Raw genomic sequence first — 19,259 nt, forward strand, 5'->3', positions numbered from 1 at the left:
AGTGTATGAGTGAAGATGCACCCCCGCTACGAGATTTTGTTTACAAGCTATTAAATGTTAAATATTTTGGATGTAAAAAAAATCTTTAAAAAAGTAATAACTCACCAATGCCTTAAGCGAGTCAGACAATGCGAGTGTCGGTGGACAGGGCTCAGTGAACACTATGGAACTATTCTAAGATATTTTCCGTGAACACTACCAATTTAAAATTACGGGTCGAATGCATATTCCGCCAATGAAACAATGAATTTTCTAATAAACGAAACGTGAAACAGCGAAAACAGCGTCAGCATTAGTAAAATAGGCAATTAAAATGTATAACTGTGATTAGTTTAAGTGTTTAATATTTATGTGTGATATAACGACGCAAAATAAATATATATTAGTGATATAACGACGCAAAATAAATATATATTAGTGATATAACGACGCAAAATAAATATATATTAGTGATATAACGACGCAAAATAGCGTCCATATGAGTGGAAACACTATTTGTGAGAAAACCACTAAAGCTATATGAAAAAAAATCTGACGAAATTTGCGGCCAATTTCATGTGTAATATTTATATATAACATTAAATTTATAATTTATATACGTTTTCTATAGTCGGAAGTGCACGTACTTTACTTGACGACTGCGACGAAATATGAAATATTTTTTCCTCACGTGGCACTAGAAAAATTCGTGCCACGTGAAGTGATTGGCTGGTACTCGTAAATATTTTGCGTGTGTCAATCGGAGATGTCAAACACTGATCAACGTGATCACTGTGAATATTTTCGGTTTAGGTGACTTAGTCCAAACTTCCATGAACTTTTCTGCAGTTAACTTTGACTGTGATATGCAATTCAAAATATCGTTAGTTCATGATCACAGAAGTCCAGCATAGAAGTGTGCTGTAACACTTAAATGATTTTCGTGAACTTTTGAAAGGTTAAGCGAACAAGTAATGTTGGTTGACTACTTACATTCTCGTAGGTGTTGCGGACAGTGTGAAAGGATGCTTCTTTTAAATTTTCTGCAGTAAATTAAGTCTGTGAAAAGTGAGAAGTGAACATTACTTCACAACAAATTCCCGCCTGCGTATTTATTAAATCTGTGGCTTATTTCATTTGAATTAATGATATAGATACATTGGTTGGTCCCTGGACAGTGGCATAACGAATATTTTAAAATCCAATCACTCATTAGGAGGCCCTATGAACAAAGTTTGTCTTTCATTATTCCTTTTTTTTTTTAATAGCGCAGAAGCTCCTGGGAGCCAACGAGTCGATCTCTGGTGGAAACAACAGTTGTTAACTTCACCATTAGTCATTTATTTTTTTGATGACAAGCAGCAAGAAGAGCAGTGTGAACATTGCATCAACATTTGACATCCCAGAATATTTCCATACCGTTGCATATGGTTCATATCGTCCGTAATCATAGAATGTGGGCAGAATATTTTCACAAACATTTCCGTAGTCACAAACAGTAGCATCGGGTGATATGTTTTGGGATCTTGTGTGCGAGTAACAAACTCCCATTACAAGCGTTGGCCAGATGTTTCTAAAAATGACGCCCATAAACCGTAGGACGTTGTAGTAAGGCAGAAAAATTAGCATTACTTAGGGAAATAAGGCAAAAATGAGCGTTGCGCGTGACATTTTCAAAGGGAAGTTCTTCATGGAGAATTTCATCACTTTTATCATCAACTTCTATCACCAGCCGGCTACTTCGAATGTATGTTGACGAGCACAGATTCGACAAACTCACTATTGTATTAAAAATGAACGTTTCTTATGTGACCACGAACTCTTAGCAGGTGACAAGCACGGCAGAAACCAGAGTATCGAATTAAGGTGATCATGGTCGGGGGGTAGCGTCTTTGGTAATGCAATAAGCACAGAAGAAAACTAAGAATTCTGTTAAAGAGCATATGGTCCATAGGTAGTGTCTCTGGTAGCAATCTACAACACCATGGGACATGGGTTTGAACCCAACCATTACTTAAAGCTTAGCTGAGATGGCAAAGTAACTCAACTACAATCCTTTCACGTCTTGTGATCACTAAGTCTTACCTATACTCCTTACACTGCATCTCAAAGTATATTTTCAATGTCTCACCAAGGTACAGTAAGGATGTACACACCTATCTTTGTATATCAGATACATTTAATTCCTAGTAAAACAAATGGAACAACGAAGAAATTTTGCTGGTCTTTGATTGTTGGGAGCACAATTCATCGGCAGTCAGTGTTAATACCAAATAATGTGTCTCAATCTACAGAGCCTGTATAAATAGTGCATTTTTTTTTAAAAAAAAGACACTCAAATATTTTGTGAAATGAATTGTCTAAAAGTAAGAAATATAATAGATTAGAAAAATATTTGATGCACCTCATTTGTTGTACATTATTTCGAGCATCATTGAAAGGTGTATAAATGTTACTCTGACCGATTAAATTTTATTTTTTAATTTTTTTATTCTCAAGTTTTGTTGGGAGAGCATGAACTTATTTGACACCTTGTTGCCTTCATAGCGTCTTCTGTTCTTGAAATGTCTTAAATTCAGTATTTGATTCAAAGGAAGTTAAATATAATAACACTAATGTAATTTTTTGCTCTAAATAGTTAGGCCTTGAAGAGATGAACTCCTTCATACTTCATTTACATTGCTAGAAGTAGTTGTCCATGGAATACGAACTTTTACCCCAAATCTCTAATTAAATTTTTCTTAATTATCCTTACTATGTTATGGCAATTAAATATTTTTTTGCAATATTAAACCTCACGCAGATCAGTTTGACCCTCCATTTACCACTCTTAATTAGTCTATGAAAATTCGGAATAAAACCCATTGTGAAATTTATAGGGAGCCTTGTTTACACTCTGCTCAAGCATTTGACCAAAACGTTTTGTGTATTAATCATACAACAAAATATGGGCCTCTTTCCATGTTACCATTTAAAAAAAAACGTCTTGGACATGTGGTTATGACCACATGATTGCAGAAGCACATAGGTGGAACTGGACACACCACACATGACTCGGCCTCTAGACATAAAATCCATTATTTTGAGGATATATAGATACTGTCCTGTTCTCGACTTTAAATATGATTTCGATGTGTTGGTTACATATCATACACAGCAATGTAAGATCTAAAGTGTACCAAACGCAAAGTCTATGCAATACATATTTATTCCTGCAAGCATTGAAAACTTCATGCAAAATATTACTTAACATAGCACAATAACTACAAAGAATAATAAAAATAAATTCAGTCCTTTGTCGAACAAGTACAAAAGAATAAAATATTTTTACTGAATAGTTTTCTTAAAATTGGATGATAAGTATTTCATAGTAGCCAGCACATCTGCCCTACGAGGTGCATTCAAGTTCTAAGGCTTCCGATTTTTTTTCTCCAGACTGGAAAGAGATAGAAACATGCGCATTGTTTTAAAATGAGGCCGCATTCATTGTCAATGCGTCCCAGCACCGTACGGCAGATGGAATTTTACCGCCAGCGGCGAGAATGAGAACTGTTTTAAATACTTAAAATGGCGACGTTTTCCTTACTTGAACAGCGTGCAATCATTCGTTTTCTGAATTAGCGTGGTGTGAAACCAATTGAAATTCATCGACAGTTGAAGGAGACATGTGGTGATGGAGTTATGGATGTGTCGAAAGTGCGTTCGTGGGTGCGACAGTTTAATGAAGGCAGAACATCGTGTGACAACAAACCGAAACAACCTCGGGCTCGCACAAGCCGGTCTGACGACATGATCGAGAAAGTGGAGAGAATTGTTTTGGGGGATCGCCGAATGACTGTTGAACAGATCGCCTCCAGAGTTGGCATTTCTGTGGGTTCTGTGCACACAATCCTGCATGACGACCTGAAAATGCGAAAAGTGTCATCCAGGTGGGTGCCACGAATGCTGACGGACGACCACAGGGCTGCCTGTGTGGCATGTTGCCAAGCAATGTTGACGCACAACGACAGCATGAATGGGACTTTCTTTTCGTCGGTTGTGACAATGGATGAGACGTGGATGCCATTTTTCAATCCAGAAACAAAGCGCCAGTGAGCTCAATGGAAGCACACAGATTCACCGCCACCAAAAAAAATTTCGGGTAACCACCAGTGCTGAAAAAATGATGGTGTCCATGTTCTGGGACAGCGAGGGCGTAATCCTTACCCATTGCGTTCCAAAGGGCACTACGGTAACAGGTGCATCCTACGAAAATGTTTTGAAGAACAAATTCTTTCCTGCACTGCAACAAAAACGTCCTGGAAGAGCTGCGCGTGTGCTGTTTCACCAAGACAACGCACCCGCACATCGAGCTAACGTTACGCAACAGTTTCTTCGTGACAACAACTTTGAAGTGATTCCTCATGCTCCCTACTCACCTGACCTGGCTCCTAGTGACTTTTGGCTTTTTCCAACAATGAAAGACACTCTCCGTGGCCGCACATTCTCCAGCCGTGCTGCTATTGCCTCAGCGATTTTCCAGTGGTCAAAACAGACTCCTAAAGAAGCCTTCGCCGCTGCCATGGAATCATGGCGTCAGCGTTGTGAAAAATGTGTACGTCTGCAGGGCGATTACGTCGAGAAGTAACGCCAGTTTCATCGATTTCGGGTGAGTAGTTAATTAGAAAAAAAATCGGAGGCCTTAGAACTTGAATGCACCTCGTAGAACTTTGCTGAAAAGTCTCAGAGCTGTCGCTGATGCTCTCATGAACCGAGCGAGGTGGCGCAGTGGTTAGCACACTGGACTCGCATTCGGAATTACGACTGTTCAAACCCGCGTCCGGCCATCCTGATTTAGGTTTTCGTGATTTCCCTACATCGCTTCAGGAAAATGCCTGGATGGTTTCTCTGAAAGGGCACGTCCGATTTCCTTCCCCATCCTTCCCTAATCCGAGCTTGCGGTCCGTCTCTAATGACTTCGTTGTCGTCGGAACGTTAAGCACTAATCTCCTCCTCCTTCTCTTCACCGTCTCATGAGTACTGCAGTACCGGGATCCATAAATGTTTGAATTCAAACGTTGGCAGTTTTACTGGGCAACAAACAGTTACATGGGAGTAGGCAACCTGGGGCGCTTCTGCTGCTATACCTGCAGTTGCGTTTTGTCACCTTAAGTTGTCACACACTGTTGGTCTCTACTGCTGCTCGTTCAGGTCACGCCCTAAGAGTTCGCAGTGGCAAGTGACATTGTGGCAGGACTCCAATGCTACTGGTACTAGACCCCTTAGCAGCAAACAATCCTAAGCAAATGTAGAACTTCATGACAGATGCAGAAATTAGTGACCACAAGGTTGCTGTAATGGAACTGAATACCGTAACCATCCAAGACCAAAAATAGAAGCAAAATATATCTTTTTAAAAAGCAGATAAGAATTCACATTATGTATTCCTAAGAGTTAGTTGCCTATCCTTCTGTACTGTGTAAGCATCAAACGAGTGTGGCTTAAATTCAATGACATAGAGACAGAGGAAATAAATGTCTTATGGTACTCAAAAAAAAGGGCAGGACACTGTTACAGAAGCAATGAAAAAACATACCAGGATTAAAATAGCGCAAAATTTCCAAGATACATCGCGAAATTCAGTACGAAATATTATAATAGTTTTCACAACGAAACTCTATCTCAAAATCTGGTAGGAGTTCCAAACAGATTTTGGTCGAGTGCAAAGAATACCAACGGCAAAACAAAGTGAATACCTTCACTGCAATGGTAATACTATCGACGACCGCGCCAGTATAGCAAGGTTACTTAACATAGCACAATAACTACAAAGAAAGCAAGTATCTCAGAATTTGAATCAAGAGCAGATGCCAACATGAATTCTTTGGAAGTAGATATCCTGAGCGTAGCGAAGCAATGTAACCCACATAATACCGTAAAGTTTTCCATTCCAGACTGGGTTCCTTTCAAAGTCTGCTGATGACACGGCTCTATTTTTAGCAGTCATTATACAGTCGCTCACTACAGGAAACATCTGTATCTAAAGACTGGAAAGTTGCACAGGTTATACCAATACAAAAGAAATGTTTAAAACAATCTACTGCACTCTAGAGCCATATCTCTGACATCGATTTGTAGCAGGATCTTGGAGAAAATACTTTGTTCAACATTATAAAATTCCTCAAAGAAAATCATCTGTTGAGAAATAACCAGCACGGATGCAGAAAGTAACGCTTTTTATTCACACGCAGTAATGAAAACTATCAATAGGCGATCTCAAGTTGATTCCATATTTTTAGATTTCCAGAAGACTTTCGAAATCGTTCCTCACACGCAGCTTCTAATCAAATTACGCGCATATGAGGTATCGTCTCTATTGTAGTACTGGATTCGTGATTTCTTCACAGAAAGGTCACAGTTTGACATCATGTGAAACCGTACAGCTCCTTTCACTACCGATAACTTTTAGCTGGCATCTTACCAGGGGGCGCGGATTACTCCTTTGTGCGGATACCACTGACTCGCCTAGTCTTCAAAAGCGGCCGCTAGAGCCGCGTCTACAGAGGGAGACCTCTGAAGAGCGCGGCGCAGGGAGTTGACGGGAGCTTCCACACAATGTGAAGCGGGGGGCAGCAGTGCGTGGAGCAACACACACGCGCTGCGGATCGCCAAGTCTTTCCCGGGCTGTTTATGTTCATTGAGTCGTCATGCACGCCTTGTTACTTGGCTCTATGATTTTAGGAATAACAAAAAAAATGGTTCAAATGGGTCTGAGCACTATGGGACTTAACTGCTACGGTCATCAGTCCCCTAGAACTTAGAACTACTTAAACCTAACTAACCTAAGGACAGCACACAACACCCAGCCATCCCGAGGCAGAGAAAATCCCTGACCCCGCCGGGAATCGAACCCGGGAACCCGGGCGTGGGAAGCGAGAACGCTACCGCACAACCACGAGATGCGGGCTTAGGAATAACGTATTGCCCTGTCTCTCAGGGTGATTTTGAAGTAACTTGTCTTAATCTGCTGGCTAGGGTTCTCTGACAAAAAAATTGCCACGGTTAATGTTATTTTGGTTATTTAATATGCCCAATTGTCGCACATAGCTATATCAGGGGCCTCCGCTTTCTCTAGATAAATAAAATTTGTTTTGGTGTTTGTTTTGAAATTCTTATGCAAGAAAACCAGTTGTTTTTAAGTTTTAATATTTGTTTTCACGATGTTTTAGAAGCTTGTATGCTCTGGTATCACTATTTTCCAGCCCTTTTAAGCATGTTGTGAGCTTATCCTAATGGTAAGACGCTAGCGAGTTGTTTATTATATTCCTTCCTGGAAGAAATTACAGCTTCCTTTCTGTAGTTCTCTGTTAGCGAAGCTTATTTCCTAGGACGTATCAACTTCTTGGAAACGCTCAATGGGTGCAATCATGGTTAAACCGTAACTTCACTTGTGGTATGATCCAGTCAGACATTTATCTTTGCTGTTATCAACAGCACTTACTAAGTTTCTGGGAGAGTGTTTCGCCGGCCGCTGTGGCCGAGTGGTTCTAGGCTCTTCAGTCCGGAACCGCACTGCTGCTACGGTCGCAGGTTCGAATCCTGCTTCGACCATGGATGCGTGTGATGTCCTTAGGTTAGTTAGATTTAAGTAGTTGTAAGTCTAGGGGACTGATGACCTCAGATGTCAAGTCCCTTGGGCGGCTGGTCCCGGCGGAGGTTCGAGGCTTCCCTCGGGCATTGGTGTGAGTGTTTGTCCTTAGGATAATTTAGGTTAAGTAGTGTGTAAGCTTAGGGACTGACGACCTTAGCAGTTAAGTCCCATAAGATTTCAAACACATTTGAACATTTTTGTTAAGTCCCATAGCGCTTAGAGCCACTTGAACCATTTTGAGAGTGTTTCGTGACAGCAGCGTCTCACGCCGGCCTGGCTTACTTGCGGCCGTGTGCATGGCTCTGGAGCATTTCCTAGCGCGGTTTGCTGTTTGCAGTCGCGCATCGTGGCTGCCTGTGCTGAAGCTGAGTATCTTACGTTATCTGACTTGCACTGTAAATTAAATTTTGTTGCCGGGCAAGAGGTATTTGATTAACTGGCTTTGCACAAGAAGTGTTCCCTTTAATGCTCAATAATAGTGTATCCTTGTTCTAAGTTTATTGTAAATCGTTTGGTGTAAACCTTTCGAGGGTCTGCCTAGTGTCTTGAAGAAATTTATCTAGAACTATTTTAATTGGCTGGCTTATTTAAAATTGTTTAATTTTAAAATTTTAAAAAGGCCAATATTGTTAAGGTCTTATTTCTTGAATTTGTTTGAGGTTATTATTATTGTAATTTAACGACTGCCTCATTCACCATTTTGAACATCTCGTTCCTAATGTCAAATCAACTTAAATTTTCTCAACTGTTTTTAGGATCTGTTGTTACCTATATATGTTAGTTAAAGGGGCCTAGTCCTTCCATGCCATTTCCCTGATCCTGGTTATTCCAGATTTCACTGAGCAACACTCTTCGATTACTTGCTGTGACACACCGTCTCGCAAAGTCATCAAAATAAAAAAACGAATAGCAAATGATTTAGACAACATGCTTGGATGATGCGAATAGTGTGAGATCTTGCCTATGAGTACTAAAAAGTTTCCTTTACATTTAGGTTACGCATTACATTACTCAAATTTAAAGGTTGTAGATTCAATTAACTACCTAGGGATTACTGTTACAAACAACTTAAAATTGGAACCATTACATAGAAAATGTTCTATGAAAGCTAACCAGAAACTGTTTTATTGGCAAAACACTTTCCGTCCTCTCCTAGAGTATTGCTGCGTGGTATGGAATTCTTACCCATCAGGATTCGTGGAGGACATCGAAAAACTCCAAAGAAGGCAGCACGTTTTGTATTATCGCAAAATAGAGGAGAGAGTGTCACAGATATGAAGAGTAATCTGGGATGGCAGTCATTAAAACATAGGCGTTTTTCGTTGCGGCGGTATCTTGTCACGAAATTTCAATCGCCAACTTTCTCCTGTGACTGGGAAAATGTTTTATCGACGCCAAGCTAAATGGAGAGAAATGATAAACGTTATAAGATAAGAGAAATCTAGGCTCAGACAGAAAGATTTAAGTGTTCATTTCTCCCACGTGGTAACCGATGATAGAATATTCGAGAAATAGTCTGAAAGTGGTTCGATGAACCCTCTGTCAACCGCTTAAATAAGTGTGAATTGCAGAGTAATTATGTAGATGTAGTGCCTTGGCAGAACGTAATTTCATTTGTGCATGACTTGTCGTATCAGAGAGCATCTGTACAGTGAGCGCACAGAATAAGAACGACATTCTACTTATACATAGTAACTTGGTAAGTTTCTCGCCAGAATTTCTTACTGTAAAATTGCATGGTTTTTTTCGTATAAGTAAAGAAAGAACAAATATTTTTTAAGGCTGATTGTGGTGCAGAGAGCTTGCAATAAACAAGACTTTCTTACTTCTTGCTTCTTGGGAAAGTTATGTAGACGTGATATGTTTTGGTAGCTTGCTTTGTAATTGATGTATTTTTAACTGTATTTTGTTAAATCTCTTGTCTGGACATGTAAAAAAAAAAAAGTGTCTCTACTTATGCTATGACAAAACAGTTCTTCCAAGTCTTATGTTTTCTTACACACTTAAGTAAGTTGCGCCCCTTCAGGATGTGGATGTGATGAGCGCTGCAGACGTAGCATAAGCAATGATTATTGTTATCTAGGACTGGCAGCAGCTAATGAGGTATTATCTGGGCTAAACCGGTTTCGAGGAGAAATTAAGGTGGGCTGGCAGCCAGCTAGCGGGTACCCCACCGTGGCAGTCTAACAGCAGCAGCTGCTGAGGACCCGTAGTGCTGGAATATTTGATGAGAAACTTGTAGAAAATTTTGCATAAAGTTGCTGCTCATGTTATACTATTAGGTAGAGATTTTAATTTAAAAGCTATAAACTGGAAGTCTCGAATGTTTAATTTGAGTACTAGGGACTGGGAACCACGAAAAAGTTCTAAATGCCTTATTCGAAAATTACTGTGAGCAGCTAAACAGAGAACTGGTGAAAGCTATTTACCACTCAGCATAGAACATGGAATCAGTGATAATATGGCCATTCAAGCATCACTGAATATGGCTGCAATGGGAATGTATAGAAGATTGGAAGGTATTTCTGCTTAAAAGTAGTGTCAAAAATAGATTACAAACTGTTTCAGCAGTCATCATGAAAAGTCTATCTCCATGGCCAAAAATGTTTAGCCAATGGACAAATTTCGATAGTATTGAACAATATGCTTGAGATTGCCAAGCAAAAATGTAAGGAATCCTCCCACAGTGGTTCGACTGCTATGTTAGAAAACTGATACGAAATCACAGATAACTTCTGTACAAATTTAAATATAGACAAAGCCTCACAGACAAACAAAAAGATAACGAAACCAAAATTAGCTTAAGGAGAGCCACGTGTGAAGCTTTTAGTGACTTCTAAAGTCAAATTCTATCTGTCGACTTGACGTAAAATCATAAGAAGTTTTTATAATTCGTGAAATTGGTAAAGGGATCGAAGCTAATTGCTCAGACGCTCTACGTCGATAACGGCTTTGTTCCTTTGTTCTGTAAAAATCCGATAGACTCTTTAGATATAAATTGAGTACCAATATCTGATATGAAACAGTGGTTAAATAATCCTGTTGAAATATTCTGATTATAGCTTGACTGGTCCCTGTCTTAACTGGATATAGTTTCACCAATTTGGATCGTACTTCCAATATAACTACCACATATACCGTTCCACTGTTACCACAATGTAAAGATCTGAAAAAGTTAATCGCCAATAATTCCCATAAATGAGCGGGTATAATAGGGTATGATTGCACTTTACATCACTCATTATTGTACTTATTTTGCCGGCATATCATACAAGTTCATAATTCTTTTCTAACAGTCCTACTAATGTCTTAATAATAATAATTGTGGGGTGAGCTAAGCACTTTTTAGCCCCAGAATGACCCTATAACCAATGAACGAACCAAACTAACTACTGTACATATTTCAGTGGAATGAACACTCGCCATCTGATTAGACCTTTCCTACTTTTATTAAATAAAAGTCCTTTATACAGTACCCACTACAGTTGCCACTCCTCATTACCTCCTGACAACAATGATTTGATTTGTACCTTATTTATCCAACAGTCTCTTTGTTGAACATCTTTATGTTCGTCATTAACCTTTTCAGTTCCTCCTCATTTCCTAAACAATTGGCCTTGTAAGTGGTGAACTGGCTACCCATTTCCATACAATTCACATCTTCTTCCATCCCCAAAGATAATCTAGACGGGGCATCAGGTACGTTGTTTTCCTCACCTTTTTCCAGGTCACATTCCTGAAGGAATAGCGTCCTTCGAATCAAACGACTATGTAACAGTCTGCTCGTCATCAAAAACTTCAACACTATGTAGTCTGAATACATTACTACTTTATGCCCATATAACAGGTACCTAAACTTTTTAACTGCCCAAACCATGGTCAAAGTTTCTTTTTCTGTGGTCGTGTGGTTCCTTTCAGAAGCTGTCAACATTCTGCTCGTGAAAGCTCAATTTACATGACTTTTTGCACCATTTCTTCTATCCTGTTCTTGTAATATCTGACAGCCGATATCATATCCAGATTCATCTGCAGCTGTACATAATGCTCTACTTGAATTCAGACGTCCTAATATTTTCGAATTATCAAGTTCTGTATTGATGTCCTCCCATTCCTTCCGGCACTTATTACATTGTAACCACTAGACTTTTGTCTTTAAAAATGCACTGAGATTTAATGAGTCATGACTTGACCCGAAATATATCTTCTGTAGTACCCCACAAGTCCTGGAAAAGATTAACTTTTTAAATTCTTGGGTGGGGGACAATTCATAACAACCTCTAACTTCTTTGTATCAGGGCAAATAGCTTATGGACTCACAAGGTGCCCCAAAAACTTTATTTCACTGCACCTAAAATGTAACTAGGCAAATTTAATCATCAGTCCCTTAGCAGATAACCTTTGTAGTACTTTATCTGTTCCTCCCAAGTTTTTGATACCATTGAAAAGTCATCTGCATAAGCAAATAACTTCTGGAGTAATTCGTCTCCTAACGCTAAAACTAGAGCCCAAATGAGTTCAGCTACTGACATGTTCTGTTCGAATGCTAATACCTTGAATTGATAAGAACGTCTATCAAACAGGAGAGCGGTATATTTATGAGATATTTTTGCGAGTCTAATCTGCCAGTAACCACCATTAAATCGATAGAGCTCAAGTATTTAGCACCAGCGAAGCTTACTAACATTTCTTCCATAGGAATGGGTCGATCACGTTCGATTTCAATTATTTTATTTACAGTCCTGGCGTCAAAAACCAGACTGATATCTCCATTAAGTTTCCTAACAGCTACAATGGGATTATTATAAGGACTGTCTTACCTTTCAATAATGCCCCTACTAACCATCCTTTAGATTTCTTTCTATATTGCCTCATGAACACTTAATACTATGGGATATGGTGGTTTAAAAATATTGAGTGAGCTTTATTGATTAATTTACGTTCATGCAACTCAATTACTCCAGGTGTTTCGTTAAACGATTCTTTCTCATAAACACCATTTTCAGCTGACTATTTTGTTCGGCTGTTAGGCTCACCAATTCAGAACATTTCTGATCCACGTGACTCTTCCAATCATTATTGACACTAGCCAGTTCTTTTCTGTCATCTTCATCTGCCTTAATCGTTATATTTTTATCTATCTGAATTTTCGAACTACTACTGTCGGTCTTTCCCAATTCTTTGTCATAACTTTTCCTTAAAGGAAACTTCTATACCCATACCTTCTTTTTGCAAGTCTAACATCACATCATACATTGTTAACCAATCCATTCTTAACAATACTGGTAAACTAATATCCGCTACTACCAACACTAACTGTTGAAATACTATCCCATACATACTAAAAGTTAACCACACTTTTTCTTCCACTTTTTTTCCCTTTCATTCCCATTAAACGTACAACATGCACATTAGTCGGTGGAAAGGATGTACACTGTCATCTACTCTTATTTCTATCCGAAATTTCTTTAGATGATAATCTGACCTGACTTCCCGTATCAAGCATGAAATTTGTCTCTTGATTATTCACTAACACTTGAACAACTAATGCGTATGCGTTTTGGACATGGTTCTCTCCATATCTCAAAAGCAGTTCCTCGTTTAAGAGCTTTTCATCTCTATACCTTAGAAAAGCATTTCTCATATCATTACTTCGTGAAGGACCCGCAACTGGGTATTCATGATACCTATCTGTTACGACTTCAATAATCACCGTATTTTGTGTCTGAGTACCTGACACATTCGTATTCTGGGTGCGACTACTCCCTACATTACCTTCCCTACGATAATTACTGAAATGACCATTAAGATTGCCGTTTCCATTTGAGTGATAGCCATGAACCACATAAGTTCTATTTTAGTTATCTCTGTTATCATTACTATCGCATTTGCGCAGTGTACCTCTACCTCTATCTGAAGCCATTATTGTTTCTGTTGTTGCCATTACCACTGCCATGACAGTACAGCTTTTCTTTGATTCTTCATAAAAGGATTTCTCTCATTCTCATTACTTCTAAAATTATCTTTTACTTCGTCTCAATTGGACATCCTAGTATCTGGTTTATCTTTAGATTTATTTAAATAATCCAGCTGGTCTAATAATCGAGTAACGGTTTGGCCCGTCTCCACTTTTCTCCAACCAGCTTCTCTTAAACTCTACCGGTAAACGTGTAATCAGTACCTCAATTAAATGCTGTTCATTAACTGGCTCATCCAAATCCAAAGCCTGGTGGAGGTAGTACTCTAAAAAATTCCTGTACCTGCCCAAACTCTCGCTATACCTCTGAGGACCAAACAGTTCTAGCCTCAGCTTTCTTTGTGCATTTGTTTAGCAATATTTGGCTTTAAAAGCATTAATGAAGTCGATATGGCAGTATCTGTGTTATTCTGATTACGATGAAAAGTTTCTTTTGACATGCATGCATCATAATAGCACAAGCACCGCAATATCGTATTTGTCTTCCGATACCAGGCAAGCGGCTTTCAAGTGCAACGTCTAACCTGTAGAGGAGTATACATAACAGATGTACGAGTTTAGGTTATAGACGCATGGTTGATGACATATGGAAGTTTGAGTCTGGCTACAAGTCATGCACGATAACCACATGATAAGACGATCGCTCCCGATAAGCGGGAAATTCGGTTTCGAGTCCTGGCCGAGCACAAATTTTCATTGTGGTCTTTCCATTCTACAGCTGATGGTAGTCCTTCGCAACTGCGAATTCATTTGATTAATGAAATCTTCTAGTGTAACAAACTTATCCAAATTAAGCACTGCCCACTGTGAGGCACCTTACTCACAGTGACTTACTATAAATCCTTTACATCTATTATTATCCCATCAAGTTGACAAAGTCCATTGGAATTATTTTAGAAAAATCACCATATTTTGCGATCCCCATGGCTTAAACTTTGGAAATTGACTTCTTCCGTTCTACATGCCTAACCTTAACTCTTCAATTAAATGGCAAGTGCTATGACTCGTTTTACACTTATGATTTTTCCCAGAAAGACTATTTAGTAACTCACAGGTAGGAGACTCACTACTATTATTACCATTTGAACTAATTATAGGTAGGTTGATTCCCCTGTCTTTGTCTTGGTTCACTTTCCATCTTTGGCTTATTTACAAAAAAAACTCACTTCTCGCATCTTAATATATACTTGTTTAACATTTTCCAAAACCCACTTTTGCCTCTTCTCTAATTTCGAATCCATTAGCTGTTGCGATCTTTCCAGTTTGCCCTCTACTACTACATTCATACCTGTAAATTGTTTCAAAACTTGCTCATTACTGGCCTCGAACTTATAATTAACATCTTGTAACATCAACTCATTGATAATTCATGTGCCTCCTTCATGTCTTCCAGAGTTTCTTCTTGTGCTGTTACTTTACTCACAACATCTGTTACTTTATGGCTAACTTCATCATATCTTTGATTTACTTCGCTCATTCTTGCGTTACCTCGTCCTGGGTGTCTCTGATCTCGTCTTTGATTTTCCTTTTTAATCGTTCTTGCCTATCTTTATACTTTTCAAAATTTTGTTCCTGTCTTTCTTAGTTTCCTCTCTGCTAGCTTTAAATTCCTTCATAAAATCTTCTTTATAGTTCTTATTAGTTTCCATTAACTGAGCTATCATATCCTACATATCTCCATCTGCAATACTAATTGGTTTAAACTCTTGAGAAATGTTCCTATACATTTCTCTGTTTCAGACTATTCCACAAATAAGAAAACAAAATTTTTACGCTGCAACCACTATTAAACACTTTTCCATTCAACCCAATATACGAAAATAGACATGCTTTGTTCAGGCAGATGAAGCAAACGTTCGAAATTAATAAGTAAAATGCTAGAAAAATATTAAGCATACTTGTACAAATGATTGAAATACTTGAAAAATGTGAAAATGCTCGAAAAACCCGTTACAATACTTGAAAAAAGAGTATTTTTCTTCGTGTCGATCGATCTCATTTTTTTGGTGCTAAAGTCTTACTTTTTGATAAAATCTTTTTATGGTAATATTTTGCTGATTTTTGACTATTTTTGTGAAATTTACTGAATTTAGCTACACACGCACCAATAAAGACAGAGTGACACTGAATATCGGGAATGTTTGAAATGAATAGTGGCAGCCATGGGCAGGTGGCAGCCCTTCGGGTTCGTGACAGTTAGAGAGTAAACAGTCTGTCATTTAAGTAATCATGGATCAGTGGAACGGACAACAGCGTGCGTTAGCCATAAAAATGTTTTATAAAAACAATGATAGTTTGGTAGCAGCTCAGAGGGAGTTTCGATGTTTTTATAATTTGGGACGTAATGATGCCGTTCCATCGAAATACGCGATAAAATGTTGGATTAATGATTTTGAAGAAACTGGATCTGCCCTCAAGAAGAAACCAATAGGACGACCAAGAAGTGTGCGTTCTCCAGTGGACATTGATGTTGTACGCGAGTCTGTCTTACGGAGCCCATGGCGTTCAATTCGTAAGCAAGCAGCAGTGGTTGAAATGTCCCGCGAGAGTGTTTGCAGCATTCTGCATCTCGATTTAAAATTTCGTCCGTACAAACTACAGTTGGTGCAAAAATTGAAGGACAACGATTACCAGTTACGATTAGGATTCTGTCAACAAATGATAACATAAATAAACAATGACGATGAATTTCTAAACAAGTTGTGGATATCAGATGAGGCACATTTTCATCTCACAGGTTATGTGAATAAACAGAACTACCGTTACTGGGCAAACACAAATCCTAATGACGTTCATGAGGGCCCTTTACACGCTAGTGAAGTGACAGTATGGTGTGGTGTTTCGTCACATGGGATTATCGGATCGTATTTTTTCGCAAATGAAAAGGGAAACACGATCAATGTCGATCGTTACGTGGAGATGTTGTGAACTTTCGTTTAACCTGCATTGAACAACTTTCCAAATGTTCAAGAAGCCTCGTTTCAATAGGACGGAGCGACATCACACACTGCATGGCAATCAATGGCGTATGTGCGAGAATTGTTTGGCAATCGTGTGATCTTACGATTCGGCAACATTCCCTGGCCCCTAGATCGCCAGATTTATCCGTTTGTGATTTTTCCTTGTGGGGCTACCTCAATAGCAAAGTCTGCACGACTCAACCAAGAGCCCTGGATGAGTTAAAACAGAGAATTCGGGATGCAATTCACAGTATCCCAGCTGAGAGGTTGGAGTGGCCAATGAGGAATCTCAACAGCAGATTTCACGAATATATTCGTACAGGAGGACGTCATCTAAAGGACATAATTTAAAAAGAATGATAAATGCCATGAGTGTTCCGTGAGTTGCAAAGTTGTAAGATTTCAATTACTATGAATGCAATTTCTTTCCTTCATCATTTCTACTTTTATTGGATTGTCGAAATGTTCCCGTTTTTCTGTGTCATCCTGTATATATATGGCAAACTTCCTCTAGCTATTACTTCTTTCTTCATTGCAGAGCCAAGGTGGCCTTGCCTCCCACAGACCAATATCGTACAAACCATTCCCGGCCTATTCTGATGGCATTGCAGATTATGTAGGACACACTACATCTAGTGTGATATAGGCCATTGTCCACCTCTGAAATATTGCCTCTAAATTCAACCGAATATTGTGACTCTACCAGCACCAGACTGGGGTCTCTAAAAATAACAACAAAACCAAAACATAAGTATAAACACATATATATATATAATGCGTACAGAGAATGTCATAAAATTATTAATTTATCACAATAGGTTAGCACCTCTGTAAAAGATATATGTGCAGTTATTCTGTAAGTCTTATATGGAAGCAGCATAGCTTGAGCTGCTGCCCACACACAAATTGATTTCCTTAATAATAAAAGAAGGGATAAATACTTAATATCAGTGCTATTCTTGCCATCTGACTGCTGCCGCTGACAACGTTTCATACTGGACAATGTGCAGATATCAAATGAGAGTACTCACAAAATCGAATTATAAAAATTAAAATTTCTCAAGGGGTGGGGGACGAGGTTGTACACCACTGGAGTCCCAGGGCCCCACAGCAATTGATAGGCAGCATGATGAAGTAGACTAGCACTCCCCAACGTGCAAAGGCATGAAGCGTGCGGGCGGTATGCACAGTGTGGGGTGGCCTTCACAGGCAGTGACATCATGATGTCCATGGCCTTCTTGCAATGGTCCAGATGTAAATATGTCACAATTCCAGGAATGCTGATGCTGATGTCATCGAAATATAACAAATACAATTGCCTGAGCACTGAATGTTGGTGTCAGCAAATCCAGGAATGCTGTTGCTGATATCTGCAATTTTCCGACTTGAACCATCAGTGATCCTCTACTCATGAGAGTACCTCACATCATGGAGACAATTCATACGCATACTATATGTCGACAAGCACTGTCCTGTTGAAAAATAGTGCCATGGTATTGTCACATAAGAGGTCACATTTGAGGATACAGAATGTCCGTGACATACTGTTGTGCCATCAGTGTTTCCTTCATAACTGTTAACCATAAACTTCAGTCATATCCTATGGTTTCCACACCACAACGCCAGGAGTAACATCACTGTAGCTCTCCAAAGCGTTGGAAGAATGGGACCTTTCCCCAAGTATTCACCACACTCGCCAATGATGGTCATCCAGCATAGTGCAGAACCATGATTTATTGCTGAGCACAAAGGACTACCATTCATCAGCAGTCTATTGTTCCTGGTCATGGCACCACTCGAAACACAGCCATTTGTGTACGCCAACATACACGTGGAGCAGTAATTCCATGGTTTGGCTGCTGTTAATCTATTATCCGTGATGTGGCATGACACAGAATGTTGCAGGAAGTCCATTACTTGTTACTGGATGGCAGGCACAGATGTGAAGGTGTTACTACTTGCTTGGTGCATAATACAGTGGTCCTCCATTCTAGCAGTCAGGCATGGCCAACTGGAATACTGAGAAATACTATGCCTGCCCTCCCATTCCCATGCAGTCCAACAGCAGACCACACTGACATCCAAATGCACCACAAATGTGAATTTTTCATCCATGAGCCATCTGACAAAATGGAGACTCATAATAAGGCCGCTTTGTTACTCTGTCAGGTTCTGATAACGTTGTCTCATACAAGTACACAATCTCTGTATGCGTCAAAGCGGTCACTCAACACCTAACACTGTTTGTGGCCCTTATATACCCTATCAGCCATAGCGACAATAGTAAATATGAACAATGGTAATGCACTCTGGTGGATCTTCTACCTGTCACTGATAATTGCGCTTAATTATTTACATACCTGCCGATTGTGTGTGCATGTACAAGTGACACTGACACCTGACCATGTCTTCTGGGTGCTTCACATTTTTGTTACTCATTGTATTTAAATATCTAATTAAACACACACGTGAAAAAAAGTTTCGCATCAGCCCAGTTCCCAGAACTCCTGAAGATAGTCGTTGACTGTGGATGTTGTATCACAGACAAAGTCCCTTTGACTGTTCGGAGATGTCACTAAACCCGCCCAAAGATGTAGACAACCATGCATGAGCAGCGCCTATTGGACGGAGGTGGTCCGACAGCCGATCAGTTGCAGTCATTCCATCAGAAAGGAGGTGCACGACTCGTGTTATCTGTAGTTCAACCATGCCTAGA

Source organism: Schistocerca americana, chromosome X (assembly GCF_021461395.2).
Source record: "Schistocerca americana isolate TAMUIC-IGC-003095 chromosome X, iqSchAmer2.1, whole genome shotgun sequence".
Taxonomy (NCBI): domain Eukaryota; kingdom Metazoa; phylum Arthropoda; class Insecta; order Orthoptera; family Acrididae; genus Schistocerca; species Schistocerca americana.